This window comes from Meriones unguiculatus, chromosome 3, assembly GCF_030254825.1.
Source record: "Meriones unguiculatus strain TT.TT164.6M chromosome 3, Bangor_MerUng_6.1, whole genome shotgun sequence".
NCBI lineage: Eukaryota > Metazoa > Chordata > Mammalia > Rodentia > Muridae > Meriones > Meriones unguiculatus.
The window spans coordinates 89,711,340-89,734,709 of NC_083351.1; the positions used below are offsets into that span (position 1 = coordinate 89,711,340).

The following is a 23,370-nucleotide window of genomic DNA, read 5'->3' on the forward strand; positions in this document are numbered from 1 at the left end:
CCAGCCTGCAGCACAGTCTCCAAAGGAGCCCCTTAGCTCTCAACGGTTCTGTCACCTGTCATCTCTGAGGAGGCCCTTCACTTCATGAGGACTGATCCTTACCAAAGGCATTTCAGAAATTATGGAGTTGGATTTCCAAAAACAGTACATTAGTTACTTTCTTATTACTGTGAAAAAAAACAATGACCAAGGCAACTGATAAAAGGAAGCATTTATTCATATTCACAGTTTCAGAGTCCATGATGGCAGAGCAAAATCATGACAGCAGGAATAGCTAAGAACTCACGTCCTATAACCACAGCAGGGGGCAGAGAGCATAATAGTCAGAGTATTTTGAAACTTCAGTGACACACCTAATCCAACAAGGCCACACCCCCTAATCCTTCCCCAGTAGTTCCTCCAACAGAGAACCAAGTATTCAACTATATAAGCCTATGGGGGCCACCCTTAATCAAACAACCACAGAGGCCATTGCAGCGCCGCTTCCAGTCTCTTAGATACAGCTCAGGAAGGCAGCCCACATCCTCAAATCATTAACCAACTTCAGGAAAGCTCCCATGGGAGATCCCAACCATGTGTTTGAGATCTTTTTCAGCCCCAGTGAAGTACTGTCAGCCTTACAACAGAACCCCCATGCTAAGTTGCTCCCGGACACCTGAGGAAACAGAATTGTGTGAGGCAGTAAAGGCTTACTGCAGAAAACCATCATGGTTTGAGGTAATTTGTTATACATAAGCATTTTTGGCTTACTCACATTTGTCTCAGCTTTAAAACAATTTCCCACTTATCCTCCTTCTATTTTCCCCATGTGTTAACTTTTGCTTGCATAATCCTTGAAGTCATTATCTTTCCTCTATTATTTACAATTTACCGTATTGTTTTTCTAGTCAGTCATGCTGCCTGTATATGTTATGTATGAGACAGGGTATCTAAGCAGGCTAGCCTTGACTCCCTATGTAAACAAAGCAAAACAAAACAAAATGACCTTCAATTTCTGATCCTCCTGCCTCCACATCCCAAATGCTCAAATTACTGGCATATGCTACTGAGGCTGATATGTGGTACTGGTGACCAAGCCCAGGGCTTCGTGCATGCTAAGCATTCTACCAGCTAAGCTGCATCCTCAGCACCATGACTTGGTAATATGTAATTAAGATGCTTAATTTTGGCTAGGTACAGTGGCATATGCATTTAATCATAGTATGTGGAAGGTAAAAGTAGACAGATTTCTGTGAGTTCACAGCCAGCTTGGTTTACATAGGAAATTCTAAGCCAACAGTGTGACAAAGTAACACCCTGGTTAAAAAAAAAAAAAGCCTTCAGGTCATTCCTGTTGTTGTTTTTGTTTTTGTTTTTTTCTTTCTTTCTATTAAAAGATTTATTTTTATTTATTTATTTTTTTCTATTTGGTCAGCTCCTCTTTTCTCAAAAAGTTCTGATCCTTGGAGTTTTGTTTTTTGTTTTTTAATTTTCCATTCTTGTGTGCTATTTCTATTTTCTCTCTAATAACTGTAAATTTTTAAGTAAGTCACTACATACTAAATCTATTTGTTTGCATTGCTGATGGCTTTATATTTATTGTTGTTACATTCATCAAGCTATTTAGTCATTAAAAGCAATATTTGATGCAAAGCCCTATTTTATGCCAATGATACAGAAGGTATTACAACTGTTGCCTGGAACAGCTTTAACTCCAAATGCTCCTTACTTCACATAAACTCCAACTTAAAATGCACCTGACTTTTATTGAGAGCTCAGGCAAGGCCAGGCACTATTCTAGACACACCTTAACCTGAGCCCAAATTACAACTTCTTAAAGACTTCTTACCTAATTAACTGGCTAGAGGCAAAAGAAATCTTACAAGAATTTTTTATGTGAGCTGACTTTCCTGCTACTTTAATACTGTTTTCTGTTTATTATTTTACTGATACTCTGAAGGCCAGGTAGATGCTGACACTGAGTTAGGCTCTTGGGAAACCATGCTGTGAGGTAAGTGCGAACAGATGCCTGCTTCTACCTCATGCCATAGAGACTGTGATGGAACAAGTTGGGAACTAACCTACTTCAAACACCCATGAGAGGAGTCATCTTTCTGGATTCTTACATTTTTATTTTGGTCTTCCCTCAAGCTGATTTAAAACAAAAACCCACCCACAACTCTGTTACATTTGAATCCCTCTAGCTTGGTTAGAGTGGCAATGTGCCAAAACCAAGCTTAGATTTACATAAGTTTGTAAATTATTGGAAGTTGATAAAGGGTGGTTCAGAGATGGATACTGGGTGCTCCGAGATAGAAAGAAGACGAAAACAAGCTTAGAGGATGTGATGACATTCAAGTGCAAGGGGAGGTGTCCTTTATAATATTTCTAGGTCCATCCAACTCTGATAGACACCCAAAGGATTAGCTTCAATCTGATGACCGAAAACAAATGAAAAGATCGTGAAGGAACTAAGTAAAAAACAAAAAACAAAAACAAAACAAAAAAAAAAACACAAACCAAAGTCTATCTGACAGCACTGGGAAGTCTTGCTCCAGCCTTGTCTAAAGCTATGCCCTGCCGTCCTGCTTCTGTCTGCTCCTCTTGCCAGCTTCAGACTTCTATTGTTGATAGATGTAGCCAAGGCTGATGGGATAATCTGCAGACTTTATACCTAACAGAGCCAAAAGGAGTCTTGAGAGTTGGTTTGGAGGAAGGTCATTAAGTTTTGTGGTTTAAAGCCCATCTTCCATGACCCTAGTGGTCAGTAAAGCTTTTTCTGTAGGCAGCTTAATCATTCTGGAAAAAGAGATGATAAGATACAGTCAACACAGGACTTCTTCACAGAAAGACTTGCATTCCAATGTGGACAGTGCACTGATTTACTTATCTTAATCCCATCTTTGGACTAACCTGTATTTCAAAATGATGAGTGTGCTCTGGAATCTAGACCTCTCCTTGGAAGAGTTCAGACAAAGCAGACTGGCTAGATTCCACTGCTGGCCTTTGCCAAGAACAAACAAAACCCTGTTACAGTAAACATACTATTGTAGGTATCTCTTGCTCACTTACTCCCCCTGAGAACCTAACTCATTATGCTTCCCCAATTGTGTAAGAAAACATTATTTGATCAGCAAAATAATCTCACTCATATTCAGGATCTCCTCCCAAGTCTCTGAATCAGCAAGTTTATTTTATTAAATAGTTTGCCATCATTTCATTTAGGCTAAGTTGACTATTTCCTTTCTCCAGTTCTGGACAGTTATTTTAGGAGCTGATGTTCACCTAAAAAGACCACTTTTAATCATGTACTTTGAACTTTACCCCTCCTGCTCCTGAACATTTTTAATTTCTAAACTGAGCCCTTTTAACCTTTCCCCAAACCCTAATGTCTTTGCCACTTTAGCCCTTATTGTGTCCTAAAAGTCATGTTCAACCTCTTGTTCCTCACCCTACGGTGCTATTATGGGAAGCCACATCATCTGTAGGAGGTGGGACCTAGCAGGAGAAGTACTGCACCAGAGGCAGGGCTTGAAAGGTTATAACAGCCTTGGTTCCTGGCATGCTCTCTCCTTCCTGATGGGTCATGGTGTGTACAACCTCACTCACAAGCTCCCACCACCATAAGTGAGCTGCTGGACCCTTCCTTTCCTGCCATGATGAATAATATCTGAGGAAGCCAGTATAGAAAATAAACCTTTCCTGCTCTAAGTTGACCCAGTGAAGTGATATATCAGAGAGGTCCAAAATAATGGATGCAGCCCTCCTCCTTCAATATAGGATGCTGTCTGAGCCTGATACTGAGACTCATGGATCCATATTCCTTCCATCTCATGGCACACATGGCAAAGGCTTGACTTGACAGGAGCTACTTGTGAGTGACAGGTGGAGAATCTTTGATAACATGGGGCATTCAGGATGTCTGATGTTCAGTTGGGGAGGTAGAGGCAGGGCAAGGGGGACAGCCTGTCCTTAGCACTGGAGCAGCTCCATGGGGAGATTATGGCCATGACATTCTCACATAGATCCCTGGCAGAGCTCTCTAGCCTTCTCTATTCCCTCCATAAGCCAACCACTATCTCTCCAGACATTTCACTCCTCACTTAAAGTAGACAGAGTTCAGCTACTAACAATATATTTTGTGTTCTTGGTTTCATCCTTCCATCTGTTCCTTTGCATGACTTTACTGCATCAGTTATCTATGTTGGTGATATGACAAAATGCCCTGAAAAAAACAAAACAAAACAAAACAATTTGAGGAAGGGTCATTTTGGGCTTACAGTTCTGAGGTGCAGCCCAGAATGACAGCAAAGTCATGGTGGCAGGAGTTTCAGAGGCCAATTGATTGTGCTGCATCCACAGACAGACCACAGAGACAAGGGACTACTTGTCCTCAGTTTGCATTTTCATTTTTATTCAGTTCAGGACTCCAGCCCACACAATGACTCTACTTACGTTTAGAGTAGGTCATCCAACCTCATTCAACTTAATCTGCATGAAGCCCAGAGATTTGTTTCCATGGTGATTCTAAATCTCATCAGGTTGACAATACAGATTAACCATCAAAGCCCTACCCTTGTCACCTTGACACCAAAAAAGCATCATTTTAAATCATAACCTTCTTCCCAGGCCCCCTGAAGTTTCCCTTTCATTTCATCATGCAAAATACAATTAGCTCATCTTTCAAAATCTCCAGTCTTTAACACACTCCATCACTGACAAGAAGAGCAAAATCTCTCCAGAGACTTAAGGCAATCTCTTAACTGTGCAAGTTCAGATATCAAAAACTAAAACATCAAAAACTAAGATCCATGCTTCCACCATACATGGCACACATGGCAAACATCAGCAAGAAGGACCAGATGTACGCAACCCAAAACCCAGCAGGGCAAACACTAAATCCTGTGGCTCTGTCTGGCATCTGGGGCTGGTGATGGAATCATCTTGGCTCCAAAGGACTTGAGTGCCTCTGCTTCTCTAGTTCTGCTGCATGGAGCAGAAAGCCTCTTTCTGCAGCCAGCTCAATACCTGGACTGTCTATTCTGCAAAAGTTCCATGTTCCTGGACTTCTTGGAGTCTCCAGTTCTACTTAGATTTCTTTTTCATAGATTTCACACAGTGGCACCTCAGGACTTCTTGCAGGAACCCAAACCCTGCCATATATTGTCTGGTCTCAGTAAGTCTCAGGAACTGGGTTGCAAGACTCCATGGAACCCTCAGTCATACATCGTTCTTGCTTGTAAAACAAACACCGTGTTGCCATCCCTGTCTAGTTCTGCCATTGGCTCTGGCTGAATGAATCTGGCCTGTTTAGCCCATAGCTGCTTGGCCTTTGTGCATTTACCCTGCAGAACTACTTTCCTAGATAGTTGTTGGTGAGCAGAGAACCACCTCTATGGCATTCTTAATTCAGGCTCTTTCAAATGAATTTGCATTTTCAGAAGTTGAAGCTTATGATGGGTGGCATCTTGTCTTTAGTACATCTTTCTTTTTGCCAGGTAATAGAGTAGTTTTTCTTCTGTGGTTTTGACTCCTTCAATAATAACAGGTACTTTGTTATCTGTAGTATGATTGTCTGAAACTCTAAATTTGCTCATATACCATTCTGCCTCAAACTTTACTCTTTTCTCATCTTTCTGCTCCCAGTTTTACTCTTCCTCACTGTAGACCCAGAGGAGAGTAGCAAACAGTACTATCACATAGCCTAGATGCTATCCTGCCTTGAAATTTCCTCTGGCAAACAACTTGGCCTTTTTATTTATTTTTCTAAGTGAGGTTTTCTTTAAAACTTCACTCAAATTCTTACGATGTGAACAGAATGCATACAGAATTTTTTTTTTTTTTTTTGGCCAGAGCTTAACATAAGTGGTCCCTAGCCCAGTTTTTGATAGAGTTCTTGTTCCCCCTGGATCCTCTCAATCTGAGTCTCTACTGTCTGCCTTTCATTCAGCATTCCTGTCCTCTAGGCTTTCACTGGAATGGCTCATTGAACTCTACTTACAGCCTTTAAGAGCTTTTCTAGTGTCAGATTCCAAACTCTTCCATATTTCCCCGACAAACCACATCCAAAGGCCTAAGAACTATATGGTCTGGCTTATTGCTCTGTGGATCTTTATCAGTCTTTGCCTAGAGCATCAGTTGGAAAGAGCTGCACATAGCTGACAAACAACATGAGGTGTCAAACTGGAAGTGTTCATGTAACTCTGAGACCTGTGTAGGTGAGTGACCCACACAGAAACTTGACACTTCAAGCAGATATTGGAAAAAAGCCTGCCCTCCTGTGGAGGTTCAAATGAGAATGGCCCCATAGACTCGTATGTCTGATGTTTGATTCTTAGCTGGTGGAACTGTTTGAAAAGTATTAGGAGGTGTGGCCTTGTTCAAGGAGGTGTGTCCCTGGGAGTGGCAAAGCCCACACCATTCAGGTTGGCTCTCTCTATTTCCCTCTTCGTCTCCCTTTCTACCTTAGGCTTGTGGATCAGATGTTAGAACTCATTTGTTTCTCCACCACTATGCCTGTCTACTGCTATGCTCCCTGCCATGATAGCCATGGACTCACACCCAGAAACTATGAACAAGTTCCCAATTAAATGCTTTCTTTTTTAAGTTGCCTTGGTCATGGTGCCTCTTCACAGCAACAGAGCAGTAACTAAAATACCATCTTTGCTTCACATGAAAGAGCATGGTCCAAATTCACACTACCTGTGTGCTTTGTTTAATCTTCAGCCCAGGCTTTAGTTGTAATCAAAAAAGCTAAAAAATCTAGTAGATGAAACTAAAATTCTCCCTGGGGGACTTTCCTTAAATTCAAGCTTTGAAAAATTCTCTTAGATAACATTAACAAGAACATGAAGACAATAAAATTAAAAAAAAAAAAGAAGAAACAAAGACCCCAAAGAGCACATGAGAAAATATGGCTCTATGAGCAAGTTGGCAAAACACCGAGTGATAAACCCAGACCCATGAAGACAGCACTGAAAAAGATCATACACTGAAAACACAGTGGCTACCTTCTGCATATTTGAAGAAATAAGAGGCTACTAAAATACGCTTGAGAAACAAAAGACTCAAAGGGCCAAGCTGACTCAGAGAAGAAGTCAAGGCAGCTCAGCCTGCAAAGCAGGCAGTCCCATATTCATGGGGTCCTAAATGCCCAGTGTGAGCATGATGGAGCCATCGAACCCTTCAGGGACACATATGTTCAGTCATAGTTAAGAAGACTAATGTGGTAGCCATATGTAGGGGGACTAGAAAAAAGAGGGTGGCATAAAGATCAATGGAAATTCCATGGCAAGAACAGCACTGTGGAATCCTGATTGAACAGAGCATGTGTGAGAGGAGGAGACAGCAGGCACCATGATGAAGAGAAAAACAATTTTTGGTGCCTGGATGTCAAGAGGGCGGAGACAGTTCTCAAAGTCATGAGTCTATCTGATGTTTGTGATTGTTCTCCTGCAGCCCTGGGCTGCTTCTCAGTTACCAGTCACTAATGCCATGAACAGCCTGGGAGCTCACCTAGAGCTCTTGAGGGACCATGGCCCTTCAAGACACATCAGGACACAACAGGCTCCTAGCAGCCAAAAAATTATGGGCTACACCCAGCTCTGCTGAGACTGGGGTGACAGCAGCACTATGCTAAATACCGGGAATGTGCCAATATGCCATTTGTTCCTGGAGTAGGTCAGCAAAGCTTCTTTTCTCCATCTCTCCCATGTTCCTATGAAGCTGAACTCTTCCAAATTCCTCCAATGCCTTGCAAAGGCAGATCTCAAGATACAGCCTGTTGGTTTCCATTCCATTGCATTGTACTGGGATCACCCCATGGATACAAGACATGAAAAGAGAGAAAGTGGCTAGAAACATTAGTTCTAGTTGGTTTGCAACTATAAAGAGGAAATTGTATAATACGATGCATTTCACAATTTCTAGGATTCTTTTGATCATGAAATCCAATGTGGGTGAGGGATAGTGGCATGGGGAAATGGTGGAGAGAGAAGGATGGAGTTGTTTAGAGAGACATAGATAGATAGATAGATAGATAGATAGATACATAGATACATAGATACATAGATAGATAGATACATAGATAAATAAATAGATAGATATGTATATGTATATATATTTTTATTTATTTATTTATTTGGTGCGGTGCCCTATGGTGTTAATTAAACATTTCATTTCAATCTGATTGACACAATATTTTAATGAAGAAATAGAGTGCATCAGAGCCTGGTAGTATATGTTTTCCTTGTAATTTATGAGCTGAATTTTCCTTGGCAACCTACATCTGGTTCTCTCAGTTATTGCCAGAACAATGCATGGGTGCTTTCTTTTCAGTAGGTTTGCTGTTATTAATGGCTTCTACATTTTTCTCTGCTTGATTCATTAGGGCCATTCACTTTCAATGACTTTCTTTCCTTAAGTTTAAAAATATCAACTAGTATTGGTCAGTCTAAATAACAATGGGACAGGATGAGAACGTACTAGGCTGTGATGAAAGACGCTCTATCTTAAGGGTTATTAGATGAAGTGTTTGCTTGTTTCTTAAGACAGTATCTTATCATGTAGCCCAGACTGCCTCACACTTGTACACTTCTGCCTCAAACTCCAAAGTGCTCAGATTACAGCACCATTGTTGACTTTGGAAATTTTTAGTGTTCTTCCCTCTCTTTTGCTTTAAATGTGATATTTACTGCTTAAGTGAGAATAAATCCTACAGGAGTCCCAAGCCATCAGAAGCAGAAGGTATGTGAAACATCCTGACCTAGAAATGTTGGTGCTTGGTCCTATGTCTCTGGGGTGGTTTTCTGTTGTTGTTGTTGTTGTTGTTGTTGTTGTTTTGGTTTTGTTGTTGTTGTTTTGTTGTAATAAAATATCTCACCTGTTTCTGTTTACAGCATTTTTTTTTAAATAAAAACAACTTTAGTGTTTTCACCTCCACCCATGAGAAAGAGGAATGGAGAACTCTGCCTCTTTGTAGATGAGCTAGGATACTAGGAAAGAGCTGCAGGAAAGAAGGATTCATCTTTGAGCAGGAGTGGCTTAAAACTCAGGATAAGGCTGAATCAGTAAACCAAGGGTAAGTGACTCCAGCACAGGGATACAGAGGCAGACCACTACTAGATCCTCATCAGCTTCTTCAGGGAAAGGGAAGCATTGAAAACATCCCAGGAACTGCCCAGAACACATAGTCCTCTTTTTCAAGAGCGATCTATGGCATTCAGAATTAATACAAGGAAAGGAAAAAGCCACACATCAGCTGCCTCCTTCCCTTGCTCTGCTAATGCTGCTGTGTCTAGATGGACTATAAGGAAATGGACTATAAGATGGACTATAAGCCCTCCACACATGGAGCCTAACCAGTCTCAGAATTCTGTGCCTTATCAAAATCACGCTCAGAGGCCACGCCCAGGTATTCACCCACCTGCCTTTCACCATCTTCAGTTCAACATTCAAGTTCCTCAGGTGTGAATGCTTCTAGAATTCATCTTAATACAGCTGCAGGCGCACGGTAGAAGAGTGTCATAGAGCCTAGGTCCTGGTTGGCGGCTTTTTACTGACAAGAGCTGGGTTTTGTCACTCCTACACCTCCTCCTCCCCAAGCTGTGAAGAATTTTGTATTTAGCCTATGTATGTGCACACATATATGTATACATGCAGGGACATGATATAGGGCACATGTGGAAGTCAGAGGGGTTCATTTCCAGGGATAGAATTCAGGTCATCAAACTTGGTGACAAGCAACCTTTCTTTACCTGTTATGCCATTTTTCTGGGCCCAAAGGTGATCAGTTTCAGGCCTGAGTGTACAGTGAGATCACAGATGCCTCCATATACCTTCAAATTCACGTCCACAGTGTTGTTTTGTTTTCTACTCGCAAATGCACAATGCACTCTAAATGTCTTAGTTTTGCTCCTGGTACTGGCACTGTCCTGTGTGCTTGGTTCTATAGCAGATAGCTGCTAAAACAGTCCCAGCTTGAGAAAATGGTGTAAATGAACTGAGTCACAGACTCATCACTCCCACACAGGAACACCCAGCTTCCCTCAAGTGCAAACCTCACTTAAACGAACAGCTGCTATCTTCTCCCTGCTTACTTTAAAGTTCATACCTCAACTGCACAGCTTCAAGTTTCAAGAGCATCTCAAGGAGGAATGGAACTTGAAGCTTGCACATGGGAATTGCTCTTTACATGGGGAGTTGGAAGCATGCTAGAGTGGGGGTTCTAGACCTGGGGCTGGGCCAGAAAGGTGAGCAGAAGTTACTGGGTACTTAGAGCTGATTCAGAAAAGATAACAGAATGCTCCAGAGCAAAGAAGGCCATGTTTCTCCAAGCAGAAAGATCAAGGGAGAGGAAAGACTCAATGTCAGCTGTCTTCTTCCCTTGCTCTATCTAGATAGATTATAAGGAGCAGTGCTGTCCCTCCGGGAGTGCTAGGCAGTGGGGGGGCCACCTACCCAGTACCTAGAGAGCTAACCAACTTACTCTAGGTTTTTTGAAAGATTCTAGCTCCTGGAATGGGTAAGATCCTTGGGCCAAATAATGATTTTGCTGGTGATTGTCTTCTTCTACAATGACTCTTGCATATGAGCCATGTTTAATATAGCCTTGACCATGACCATTTTGATGTTCAAATACTCTAATATCTCCTTTGAAATTCTGTGCTGTTGTAGGCATTTTCTTGTTCTTTTTCAAAGGACACTCCTGTGTGCTTTGCTTATACCTTTGATTTCTGAACTGTCTGACAGAGGCAAAGTGCTTTTTCTGATAAGGAAGCTGATGGGCTGTGATTAACTAGCTTATTTACTCAGGGATCCCCATGCCCAAGGCAATTAGTACAGTAATAAAGTAATAGTCTTATCACCAGGTTGATTCTATGGATTTGTGAGTAGCCAAATCCATTGTCAAGGACCTTCACTCCTAACCTACCCAAAGTCATCTTGCCAGGCAACAAGATGCCCCTTTGGGATACAAGGTCAGACAGGGCTAGACAGAAGGCCAACCTTCTCCCCCGCTCCCCCCTCCAAAAAAAAAAAAAAAAAAAGAGCAGATGAGAAGTTATTTTCTTATGGAAATGGGAACACTGGTTGAACAGGCTTATCTAAATTCCTTGAGACTGGAAATTCAGATCTAGAATATTCAGACACACCATCACAAAGTATCTTGGGGATGACATCCATGTCTAAGCATGAAACACTCATGTTTCATACAAACTTTATGTGCTTTGAGGGACTTCCATATGCTATTTTGAATTTTATACGTGAAACTAGGTTTCGTGGCATGGCACCTTCTACTGCAAGTTTTGAGTTTAGGAGCCACAGTGATTAAGTCCTTGTGCTGGAAGTGCTTGGTAAGAAGGGATCACTGTGACCGTGTATAAGTATTCAACCAGCCGGCACTCGGTGTGAGCTACATACAAACTGTTTACTTGTCAGGGTAGACGAATGATATCAGTATTTATTTCTATCACCATCTTGCCCAAGGCCACAGCTCACCATCAACTAGGGAGCTGGAGTTATGACCCAATTCTATCTCAGATTTCTGTTTTATTTGGATGCTGGAGACAGCGCCTGTCTCCACAGCCCAAGCTGTTGCTCCTGCCTTATCCTCCCAGAACCAGATCATGGTGGAGGCTACCACACTGGCTCAAATCCTGTTCTGTTGAATCTACTGGTGGGTATCTTGCATGACTTCAAGAACCTTTGTTGTTCCTTGTCCCTGATTTTTAAAAACTTGCTACCTGTAACAGAACAAAAACAACCAAAAGTTCTAAGTGTGGCTGCATGACAGTGCAGAGGAAGTTGCGCCTCCTTTGTTGGAAATGTTTGTTTTTCTTTCATGAGCAGCTTATCTGAATTCAAAGTCCTTTAAACTCCAAAAGTCCTTTCCCTGCTGTGAACCTTCCCACTCCTAACTCATGCAAGCAAATGTCCACGTCTGTGGTCAGTGTGCTGTGCTTGAGGCCCCTCCTCAGTGTGGAAACTCTTAAGATATCTGAAAACTACTCCGCTACCGGGTGCAGTGACGCTCCCAGCACTAAGGGTTCCTGCTACCAAGCTGCCTAGCATAGACCATCCGCCCGCATACATTTTCACCCAAACCTTTGCACTCTGTGAAGTTGGGGATTAGTTGTCCTCAGCCTGGAGGCAGGGGTGAAAGTAGGGACTCCGGGGCCTGCTACTTCTCTGGCTTCCTTTACAGAAGGCAAGGACCTTTCTCCCCATAAAAGAAAAACAAACAAACAAACAAACAAACAAAAAAACCAACCAATTTCCCCCAGAATCAAACACAGAAAAGACGTCGGAATGTAGCTGGGGCTGAGGGTGGGGGTTGAGGGGAAGATAGGACATGAATTGGAATTAAAATACTTTAAGTGTCACTTTTAACAACTCAGGGCAAAAATGGGCCAGATTTGCCCTGGCCCGGGAGGAGCAGTGGCCTCCTGGGATGTGTGCAGAAAGAAGCCCAGCCCCGTGCTCACAGGCATCCCCCTCATCTGCTTAACCTGCAGGCAAAGAATATAAACGGCGTTGTTTCAGGGAGGCAAAACCTCCTCTTTGGAAAACAAAACAAAAACAAAGCCGATCTTCACTGCTTTGTGCTTATTTTCCTTCTCTGCTCTGATGAAAGTGTTCGCACTAATTTTCCAGGGAGACCAGAAAATATGTTCGGTGTGTTTTGTCTCCGGTGGCATCCTGGGTCACTGAGCACCGTCATTCAATACGATTTGTTGATGGATAGATGGAAGAATCGAACCTTTCAGCTTGGGGGGGTGGGGGTGGGAGGGAGTAGCCTGAACCCGCAGGAGGAAAAAAAAAATCACTTGAAATGTTAAAATCTTAAAGTCTCAGAACATAGCAGCCACAGAAAGAAGTCTAGGAGCTGTCCTGGGAGACAGCGGGCCAGTTGATTTTGCCTCTGCTGGAAGAGATACAGCTAGAAGTTGTGAGTGCACTGACAAAAACAGTCTTTCGTGTGGTGTCTGAATGCCCCAGACTTGGGCCCTTTAGTCAATTGTGTGCAGAAAGAAAGGCCCAAACTGCTAGAACTGGTGGGCTGTGGGAGTGGAGCGGGCGGGGCAAGGGCGGGAAAGCAGTCTGTGCAGAGGGGCGAAAGGCTTCTTCCCAGCTGAGAGCAGAAAGAGAAAGCCAAAACCTCTGAGAGGGAACCAGAGGCAGCTTCAGCGCTCTCCTGATTGCCTGCCTCTTGGATCAGGGACTGAATTCGCCACTTCCCTGAGTGGGTAGAACCTACGCCATCTCCCCACATGGGGCCTGCTGCACCCGCATCTTAGAAAGAAAGCTGGTGAGCCTGATGGTCTCCTACCCCCAAACCCCCCAGAGCAGGTCACAGGTGGAGGCTCCAGAAAGCTTTGATGAGGTACTTCATTTGCTCAAGAGAGCCTGCCTGCTCTAAAATGCTTCGAAGTGATTCTCTGCCTCAAACTCACCCACTTAACAGATGAGAATGAAGAGATTTGGGACAGTAAGCAGCATGTGAAAATCAAACATCACATCAGTGTAAGCAAAAGACATCTGATGAGCTTGGCTCAGAAAAGCAAGGGCCTGGGGCCTTAGTCAGGCAGATCTCCAGGAACCCTGGCTTCATTTCCATGTGGTCTCTGATTAGTCTCCTAAGATCTGAATGTACCTACTATCAACATGACATGGAGAGCTGAAAATGCTGCTTCTGGAAAGAGCTGCCTCTGAGAGCCCAGGCCATCATCTGCAGAGGGGTCAGAGGTCAGGACCACTTAAGGGTATGTTTTTCTTACAAGTTATCTACATTAATTCCATCCTTGAATGTATTTATTCCAGCACCTGAGGTTTCAACTAAATATTGTCTACATTAGATACAAATTAAAGCAGGGTAGGTTTTGTGTAAAGCTGCAGTCTCTTTAGTCACCAGTACATACAAACTCACCCCGTCCAGACAATACAAGAGACGTCACCCAACACCAAGTATGGCAGAGAAAATGGAACACTGCTGTATTTGCCTGGGAGGGAGTTAGACATTCAGTTCATTGTTGAAACAAGCAAACTGATCGTCACTGCAGAAGCAGCAATGGTACACTGGAGAAACGTACAAACGCTGGGTGAGAAAAAGAAGAAGCAGAACAAAGGGCTGAGCGCCTAGCTCAGAGAAAGACCTCACGCTTGACATGCTTGATGCCTTAGGTTCAAGCCCCAGTACCAGGGTGGGGGTATAATTCTGCTACCCAGAGACTGGGAGGGAGGGGAGACAAGCTTACTCTTTAGAAGCAATGCAGCAAATAGTCAAGAATGGGGAAACTATTAAAACAGTCAAAAAGGCTGAAAAGGAGCTGGAGAGATGGTTCACTAGGTAAGAGCACTGGCTGCTTTTGCAGGGACCAAGGTTCAATTTCTAACACCCAGGAGGTGACTCACAACCATCTGTAACTCTGCTTCTACAGGGATCAGCGTCCTCTTCTGGTGTCTGTGGGCAGTGCACAGATGTGTGGACATAAATGATGCAGGCAAAACGCATGTTCCTAAAATAAAAACTAATCTTTTTTTAAAAGAATACTAGAAGTCTCATACTGTTTTGTATGGGCTTTTTTTTTTTTTTTTTAGCTTAATGTTGGTACTTTGCTTGTATTTTATGGCTTACTGACTGTGTTTTTGTGACTTTTGGGTTTTTTAAAGATTTATTTATTTACTATTTATACAGTGTTCTGCCTACATGTATGCTTGCACACCAGACGAGGGCACCAGATCTCACCATAGATGACTGTGAACCACCATGTGGTTGCTGGGAATTGAACTCAGGACCTTTGGGAGAGCAGCCAGTGTTTACAACCTCTGAGCCATCTCTCCAGCTCATGGCTTCATTCTTTATGTGTGTATCTCTCTCTTTGTGTATGTGCTCTCTATGTTTCTTGTGCCTTTTCTTTGTTTTGTTTTGTTGTTGTTGTTGTTTATTCTAGTTTATTTATTTTTATTTTCCTGTTTGAGAGAAAGGCAGAGTTGGACATGTGGGGGGACCTGGGAGGAGTTGAAAAGTGGAAACCACAACCAGATTATACTGTATGAAAATAATTTATCTTCAATTAAAAACAAAAGACTAAAGGTCTTAAGTTAGTCTTCATACTTCCCAAGAAATACTACTTAAAGTATGAAAACAAGATTGTAGAAGCTGACAGGTCAGAAGTTTCAAGATTGCTTTATAATGCTTACGAAAGCCCATACAAGAAATACTTCTGGTAGGGTTTTTTTGTTTTTTTAATTAATTTGTTCTTGTTAGAAAGATAGTATTTGGCCGGGGCTGGTGAGATGGCTCAGTGGTTAAGCATTGACTGCTCTTCAGAGGACCCAGTTCAATTCCTAACACCCACAATGGCAGCTCACAACCGTCTGTAACTAATCCCAAAAGATCCAGTGCCCTCTTCTGGCTTCTGTAGGCACTGCACACACATGGTACTCAGACAAACATTCAAGCACTCATACTCATCAAGATAAATAAAATCTCAAAAAAAAAAAAGTTAAAAAAGAAAGGAATACCATTTGGAAATTGTATAAAAATTTGAAAATAAAAATCTCTTCAATTTTCCAAGCTGTATCATTTTGTTATATTTTCCTTTGTGTGCACATTTATCCATTATTAAAATAAACACATGGTTGGGAAAAGTAACATACAGGAACTGAGAAAGATAGGAAAATATTATGAAATATATAGCTCTGAAGCTGGTCTGTAGTCTTGGTAGCAGTGCAGCTATTTGGCTGTGACCATCCTGCCCCTCTATGCGTTTCTCAAAACTGGAGCCAATGAGTTTGTAGTTAGACATTTCCGCTGAAGAGTAGAGAAGAGTCTTCACATCAGTGAAGTTAAGAAACCAAACAGGCCCCCCGGAAAATAAGGAAACTGAAGGCACATGAGGGACTGCAGTGGCATTTGTAACCATGGGGTGTGTTGGCCAGTGTATCATGAGCAGAGAAAAAAACTACAAAAAAAGAGCCAAGTGCCGTTAGTTCAAGAGCCAAATGCATTAGTTCAAAGCAGGTTGCTTACTGAATAGATCCCATATCATATTGTAGAAAAAAAAATTGTGCAAGAAAATCATATTGTTAACAAGCCTAAGGCATATTTGCATTTGTGCATACAGTTATGTCACCCTCTTTCCAGTTCCAGAATTTCCATGTGGAATGAAACCACACCAAACAACCTACCATATGCCCAATTACTTTAAAGACTAATTTTTACCATTTCCAGAAGGCAACCATGGACAAAAATTTATAATAACTCAGCCTTTCTGCAGGCAAATTCTTTAATTAGATGGAATTCAAAATTCTGCCAGCTTTTCTGTATCCTACTGAAAACATTCCCTTGTAAGTTAGCTAGAAAATCAGCATTACTTCCCAGGTCTATGAGGCAATGTGTGTTGTCTGTGACAGATCAAAAACAAATAACTGAAAAGATGACTATCCATGATTGACTATCAGAATAACAGCAATTCATAAAATAGTCAATTGCTTACTGTCTGAGTAAAAATATATAAAGATATAGACAAAAGATAAAGGTATAAACTACAAACTGGATTTGCAGACTTCATCCACTTGCTTTGACATGCTACAGATGTACTGAGGATCTAGGCTGAAACAGACCCTGAAGGCAGGAAAGCAGCAAGGTACTGGGGTCCATCTACCGCACAGCAGGGGCTATGTCAGATTCCTCTCCCTCTCTTCCTCTGCTCCTCACCTTTCTCTCCTCTCTCCTCCCTCTCCTTTCTTCCTTGTCTTTTCCCAGGGCTTTGTATAAGTTAGGCAAGCATGCAACGACCGAACTGGACCCCCAATCCACAAACTGTAGAAGACTTCTCAAAGTTTCTGGTCAAAATGTTTGCTTATAGGCTGAGTGAGTGGCTGGATGAATCGGTGAGCCCACAGAGTACAGCCTACGCCACAGATTGTGCTAGTGAGTGCTGAAAAGAGTGATTTTATGACTAGGGGCTTCACAATATAAAATTAAAAAATTAATAGATTGATAAATTCATTCATGAATCTGTGCTAGACATCTAGATAAACACAAATGTGGACAAAAATCCTCACACTGAGGTAAAATTAACTAGTTATGGAACATTAGATGCACGTGTGAATACTGAGTCATAGGAACATTGAACAACTTTTTGATTTGATGGATAAAAGGTTTATTGTGTCTCAAAGTCAGTGAATATAATCCATCATGGCAGGGCAGGGGTAGAATTGGACCTGGCTCTGCTGCAGGTGTCAGAAGGCTGCTTACTCACCTCTCCATAGGTCACTCAGAAGCAGAAAAGGCAGAATGCTAGCACTCGGGTGGCTTTCTCCTTTCTCTCTTTTTATTCATTCCAGGGCTCTGCCCACAGGGTGATGCCACCCACATTCAGAGCAGGTCTCTTCAGCTCAGTTAATCCTCTATTGACAGGCCCTCACAAACACAACTGAAGGTTTTCCTCATTAATGTCCTGGGAATTTCTATTGGAATTAACCATTACAAGCTTGTCACTTGACAACCTGAAACTCAAACATATCACTTTAATCCATAACATTCCACACTTAGTTCCAAAGACTTATGTTCAGCTCATAATGGCAAAATGCATTTATTCAACTTCAAAAGTCTCCACAGACTTAACAGGTCTAACAGTGTTCAAAAGTGCAATCTCTTCTGAGGCTCAAATCAGTCTCTTAGTTGGGAGCACCTGTTCTCCTCTGTATTTCAGATCAAGTTCTATATGTCCAATACACAACAGGGCATAGAAATAGGGATTTGGAAACTATTTGGAGACTAGGAAAGAAAGACTAGACCAAAGCAAGACTGAAGCCTAACATTGTAAGCAGCAAACCCTTGGCGCTCTGTCTGGCATGCAGGTGGCATCGTTGGGGCTTCAGTGGTCTTGAAGAGCTCCACCCCTTTTTCTGCCATCTATAGCACATGCAGCCTTTTGAAAAGGCTGGTTTTACTCCATGCTTGCAATTGTTCAGAGCGGACAACCACAACACTGGCATCTCCAGGACCCTGAACTCTCCACTCCGACTTGTATTTCTCCTTTACACAGTCATTTCTGAAAGCCTTCTTGCTCAGATCAATCACATATTGCCTGGCCTCAGTGCAAGCCTTCATGCTGCCATACTTTACCTGGAATAGCTGCAAGCCCAGAAGTGTGTAGATGACCCAGGTTCTGCCTCTGACTTTCCATGTATCCTTGGATAGCAATCGTAGTGGCCTCTCACTGCCACTGGTGCTAAATGTGTAAAACGTTCTCTGTTGCAGCAGTTTTAGTAAGCGAACACCTTGGTGGCATTGTCAGTTCTGGCTCTTTTCTCCCAAGTGAAACTATGTTTTTACAAGTTGGAGGCTTTGTTCTCAGTGTATCTTCCATATTTTTGCAATGTAAAATGTAAGGTTTGTTCTCTTTTTAATTTTTATTTTTTTGTAAGATTTGTTCTTAAAGCTGCCAATCTCTTTAAAAGTTGCAGATACTCAGTGAAGCTCATTCTGTCCAACTTATCTTTTAATGCTTTTATGCTCCCTTCTTACACAAACTGCATATATTTATTTCATATCTTCCAACTTTGAGTTTTCATTACAAACCTCAACAAATTGAGTGAGGGCTAACCATGCCACAGCCTGAGTTTTACATTATATTACGTTTCTTGTGCCAAAACTTAGTTCATTGATTTTGAATTCTGCTTCACTCAAATTATCAGCACATGGGTAGAATTTTGCCAGAATGTATCAAGAATGGCTGCTTTCCCAATAGAGAAGTTAGCAAGAAGGCCCAATTGGGTTAAAGTATTTGCCACCAAGACTGAGTCCAACCCACAGATCCACATGGACACTCCCCAATCAATCACTAATTAAGAAAATGCCCTACAGGCTTGCCTGCAACCCTATCTTATGGAGATATTTTCTCAATTCTAGCTCTCTCTTCTCTAATGACTACCTTGTGTCAAGTTCACATAAAAATAGCTAGCACACATGGGCTCCTTAGACCCTTCTGAAACCCTGTGAGCACAGATTGATGGTGCATGGGAAGCTTCAGCTCACAATGACAGAGGGTAGTGGTTGTGAGATAAACGTGTTGTGTTTGAGTTCTGAGTTGACAAAAGCTTGTCTCATGATGTCAGTCTTACTAAAAGACACAAACACAAAAGTAATAATTAAAACAAAAATGTGGGCTGCAGTCCTGAGCTGAATAAAAACAGGAGAAGGAGTTAGGCCCAAATGCCTCTCTGCTCCCTGACTGGGTACAATGCAACCAGCTGCTTCAAACTCCTCATTGCCATGGAGGATTCATTGAAACTGTGACCTAAAAGAAGCCCTTCATTGTAGCACTTGATTTTCAAACTCGACTTTATTTGAGGTGTTTAGGCCTCCACCTCCCTTCCAACCTCCCAACCCTAGGTAGGAGAAAGAAGGTTAGTAGGGGGAGAGGGCTCCATTATTTCTCCCAGATGTTTAGGGTCGAAGAGTTCTTTTAGGGCTATATACCAATCTAGGTCAACAGCAAATGCAGTCAGCAATCTCCTTCAAGACTCTGAGCCCCAAAACGTTTCTCTCATCTGTCTGCTCCAAACTGCCACACCATCTCTCTCTCAGGTCTCTCCAAACTGCTACATGCCACATGCCACACGCTGACACTGAACACTGAAAGGGTTAGACTAACTTTGTAACCTATATGTCTTCTAAAGCCTATAGTTTTGAGTTTTAGGTCCAGGTTAAACCAAAGCCTCTTAGTACCTTTCCAGAGAACAGAGGAATGTGACCCTATCTGTGAGGACAGATATAAAAAAAGGGCAAGCAAGCAATGACCTTCACTCAGCAAAAAGAACGACCAGACCCTTGTCTTCAAGATAGTGTTTCTTAGCAACGAACCCAGTTGGCCTCAATCCCTCTTCTGAGTAGCTCCTGACCTCCAGCCAAAAGTCTGCAGCCCCAATCTTCAAGGTTGAGCTAACTACCCCCACCTTAAATTGCAGCTGCATCCACACTTGGCAGGACTGGCCAAACTTGAGCACCTAAAACTAACCAATTATCTTACTTACAGCTTCCTCATCCAATCCTAAATTGCCAAAACTGCAACTTCAAATTTCCCGCAATTTTTCTTTTAAAAACCTAAAGGCCTTTGTCTCCCAGTGCCACTCTTTGCTGACCGGCAGGGGTGGCCCCATTGAGCAATGGTTAAATTAAACCTCTTGCTTTTGCAATGAGTTGGGTGGTCTGTGAGAGTTTCTGGGAAGGGCACGATCTTAAACTCCTGAGCTGTGAGACCCCCAGGTCTTACAACACCACACAGTCTTTTGGGCTCTCAATTTATATCCTCCGAATCCTAGACCACACCCTTTCTGTGTCCCAAGTGGAATGCCTTTACCAGCCAGCAAAAGCCATTCTCCAAATAAGACAATTAACAGGTGTGGACAAACTAGAGCCCAACTGAAATCCCACACTTAAGATTAAAACAAAAACATATTTACATAACAGAACTGAGTTTACAAACAAACCAAAACTTTCATTACACTTCATTCCTTAAGTTGCTTCTTATTGTTGCAGCAACAAGAACCATAATTAATAAGGAAAATTAATAACCATATGATTTGTAGGCATTAGAAATTGGTTTGTGGAAGGTCCATAAAAGAGCTTGGAATTTTGGTCTTGAAAAGCTCTAAAGTGATGGAAGCAGAACACTATGAACTACTCTTGTTGGAATTCAGAAGACAAGAATGAGCCAGGTGGTGGTCACTCACACCTTTTGTCCCAGCACTTGGAGGCAAAGGCAGGCATAGCTCTGTGAGTTTGAAACCAGCCTGGTCTACAAAGTGAGTCCAGAATAGCCAGGGCTACACAGAGATACTGTGTCTCAGTAAATAAATAGATAGATAGGTGGGTAGGTAGATAGATAGATAGATAGATAGATAGATAGATAGATAGATAGATGGAAGGCAAGAATGCTGAGGAAAAACATGAACAAGAGAGCAATAGAGTCTTGACTATATGGCTCTCAAGGCGGGCAAGGACTCTCCCAGTTCTGCAGGTTGGCCATTCAGACAAAGAATCTGGCTGCATTCTGCCCATATCCTGAGAACCTGAGTGAAGCTAACTGCAGAAGCAACAGATTCACCTTTTGGTTATTGGAGGAAATTTCAAGATGGGACAGAGTTTAGTGAGCTTTCACATAGGTTCACAGAAAGAGAGAAATCAGAAAGTGGGACAGAGAGATGAAAATGCCTGCGGTTTGCGGAGGAAAAGAATGTTAGCAAATTTCACCAGCATTGCACTTCTGTTGCTTTCCTCACCTTTAGCCCTCCCACCGCACAGCCTGGAAATTGTACTTAAAGCATCCAATGTCTTCTCTAGCCCACAGGTCCAAATTCGTCAGCATTCTTTCCACAAACTAGTTCAGAAGCCCAAACCCCAACATGGTCTGGTTTCTCACCGAGATGGCCCTGTTCTGGTACTGCTGTCCTATACTGGCCGCTTTTCTCATGGCTGTGACTAAATATCTAGTGAGAAGCAACTCAGGGAAGAAATGCAAATTTTGTCTCCTGGTTCAGGAGACACCACCAGCCTCTGCTAGTGGGGAAGGCACTAGAACCAGATCCTGTCTGTGTAGCCAGAAGCTGCTCATTCACATTTGCTTGGGTCAGGAAGCAGAGAAAAGGGAACCCTGGAATGTCTTTTAATTAAGGTCTGACTTAACTCTCAACGTCTTCAAATTTCCCTCTATCTTAGTTGCTTCTCTATTGTAATAAACGCCATGATCAAAGCAACTGATTTAATTGGCTTCTGTCTTTGCGTCCCACGCATGGTGGCAGGAACAGTGGAGAGCTGACATCTTGATCCTCAAGCAATTGGGGTACTGAGAGCTGACACAGTGGGAATGTCATCAGGCTTTTGAAGCCACAGAACCTGCCCATGCCTCCTCCTCCTAATGCTTCCCAAAGAGTTCCACCAATGAGAGACGAGGTATTCCAGTATCTAACCCATGGGGACCATTCTCATTCAAATCACCAGATTATCATTTGACATGTTTCCTGCTTTTTTCTGCCTGTCAAGGGTAGAATGAAGTCGGGCTGACTTGAACAGTAAATGAGACTCAACCTGATGTTTTTGTTTATCCTAGTTGGGTTTTGTTGTTGTTGTTGTTGTTATTTGTTTGTTTTGTGCTTTGATAGGGGAAGTGGAACCTCCATTGAGAAAACACCTCCATCAGATTAGCCTGTATACAAGTCTGTGGGGAATTTTCTTGACTAATGGTTAGGGTGGGAGGGCCTGTCCCACTGTGAATGGTGCAACCCTCAGGCTGGTGGTCCTGGGTGGTATAAGAAAACAGTATGAGCAAGCCAGTAAACAGCACTCCCACATGGTCCCTGCTTCAGTCCCTGCTTCCAGGTTCCTGCCTTGACTTTCTTCATGATGGCCTGCAGGAAATAAGCCCCTTTCTCCCCAAGTTGCTTTTGGTCATGATGTTTTTCCCAGCAATAGATAGAAAACATGGTTGGATCAACTCACCAAACCCGCTGACTTGGGACCTGTGGATAAGAAGATACTGACCAGCATATTAATTAGCTCGACTAGATAACAAAGGTGTGCTTTACTCACTGGGACAAACAGATGTAGCCTGGGGCCTAAGTCTTACTTGAAGTGGGTGAGTCTCAGGTTTCATATCAACAGAACATTGAAGCAATAAATAAATTTCAGAATAGAAACAAATGCCAGAAGGCTCTTCACAACTGGGAGGTAATATGGACTAAGTGGATCATTTATCCTCAAACATCCATGCCAAAACCACAGGACCACCAAGGAGTGCGGGTAAACCCACACAGGAGCCATGCCTTCATGATGAGCAAAGAGTACCCTGAAGAGAAAAATAAGCACCACTAGTGCAGCAGCAAAACCTCAGAAGAAGGCAGCTCTGAAATGAGAAGGATGAATTCAAGGAAACAAGGCAGCTCCCAGGAACCCCCAAAGTAAGCATCAGATTGCTGGATGACCTTCCCTCACTCAGTTCTCAGCACCAGCTACAGGAAGTGGAAGTGGCAGACTGTGACATCCACTGCAAAGGCATCTATGTGAGAATGTGTGCTTTTGAAGATGCTAGAGCAAAGAACAAGGAGAAAGAGAGCCGGGTAAACAAAACATGCAAAAGGAGGAGAACAAGATGTACAGGAGACATGCTGGCTCCCAAGTGCTGATCACAGAACTCTTTCAACTCTGGGCTCAGCTGCAGCTATGGGTACTTAAAATCAATCGTTGCAGAAGAATGTATGCTATAGGAGATGCCAGATATTCATTAGCATACCATTTCATCAAGCCTCTCTTTCTACAACAGCCACCAAAACTGCCAACAAGAACTCCCAGTCCAGGGGCTAACAAGGTGGTTCAGTGGGAAAGAC

At 42.5% G+C, this 23,370-nt stretch overlaps 1 long non-coding RNA gene across 1 annotated transcript in view; it reads right to left on the reverse strand.

Moving 5' to 3' along the window:
- Nucleotides 1-250: 250 nt before the first annotated feature.
- LOC132652783 (uncharacterized) overlaps nt 251-23,370 on the reverse strand; it is a 28,838-nt gene continuing 5,718 nt past the window's right edge. The window contains exon 3 of the long non-coding RNA XR_009590342.1: nt 251-2,778. This is a non-coding gene — a long non-coding RNA (uncharacterized LOC132652783). The remainder of the gene's footprint in view (nt 2,779-23,370) is intronic.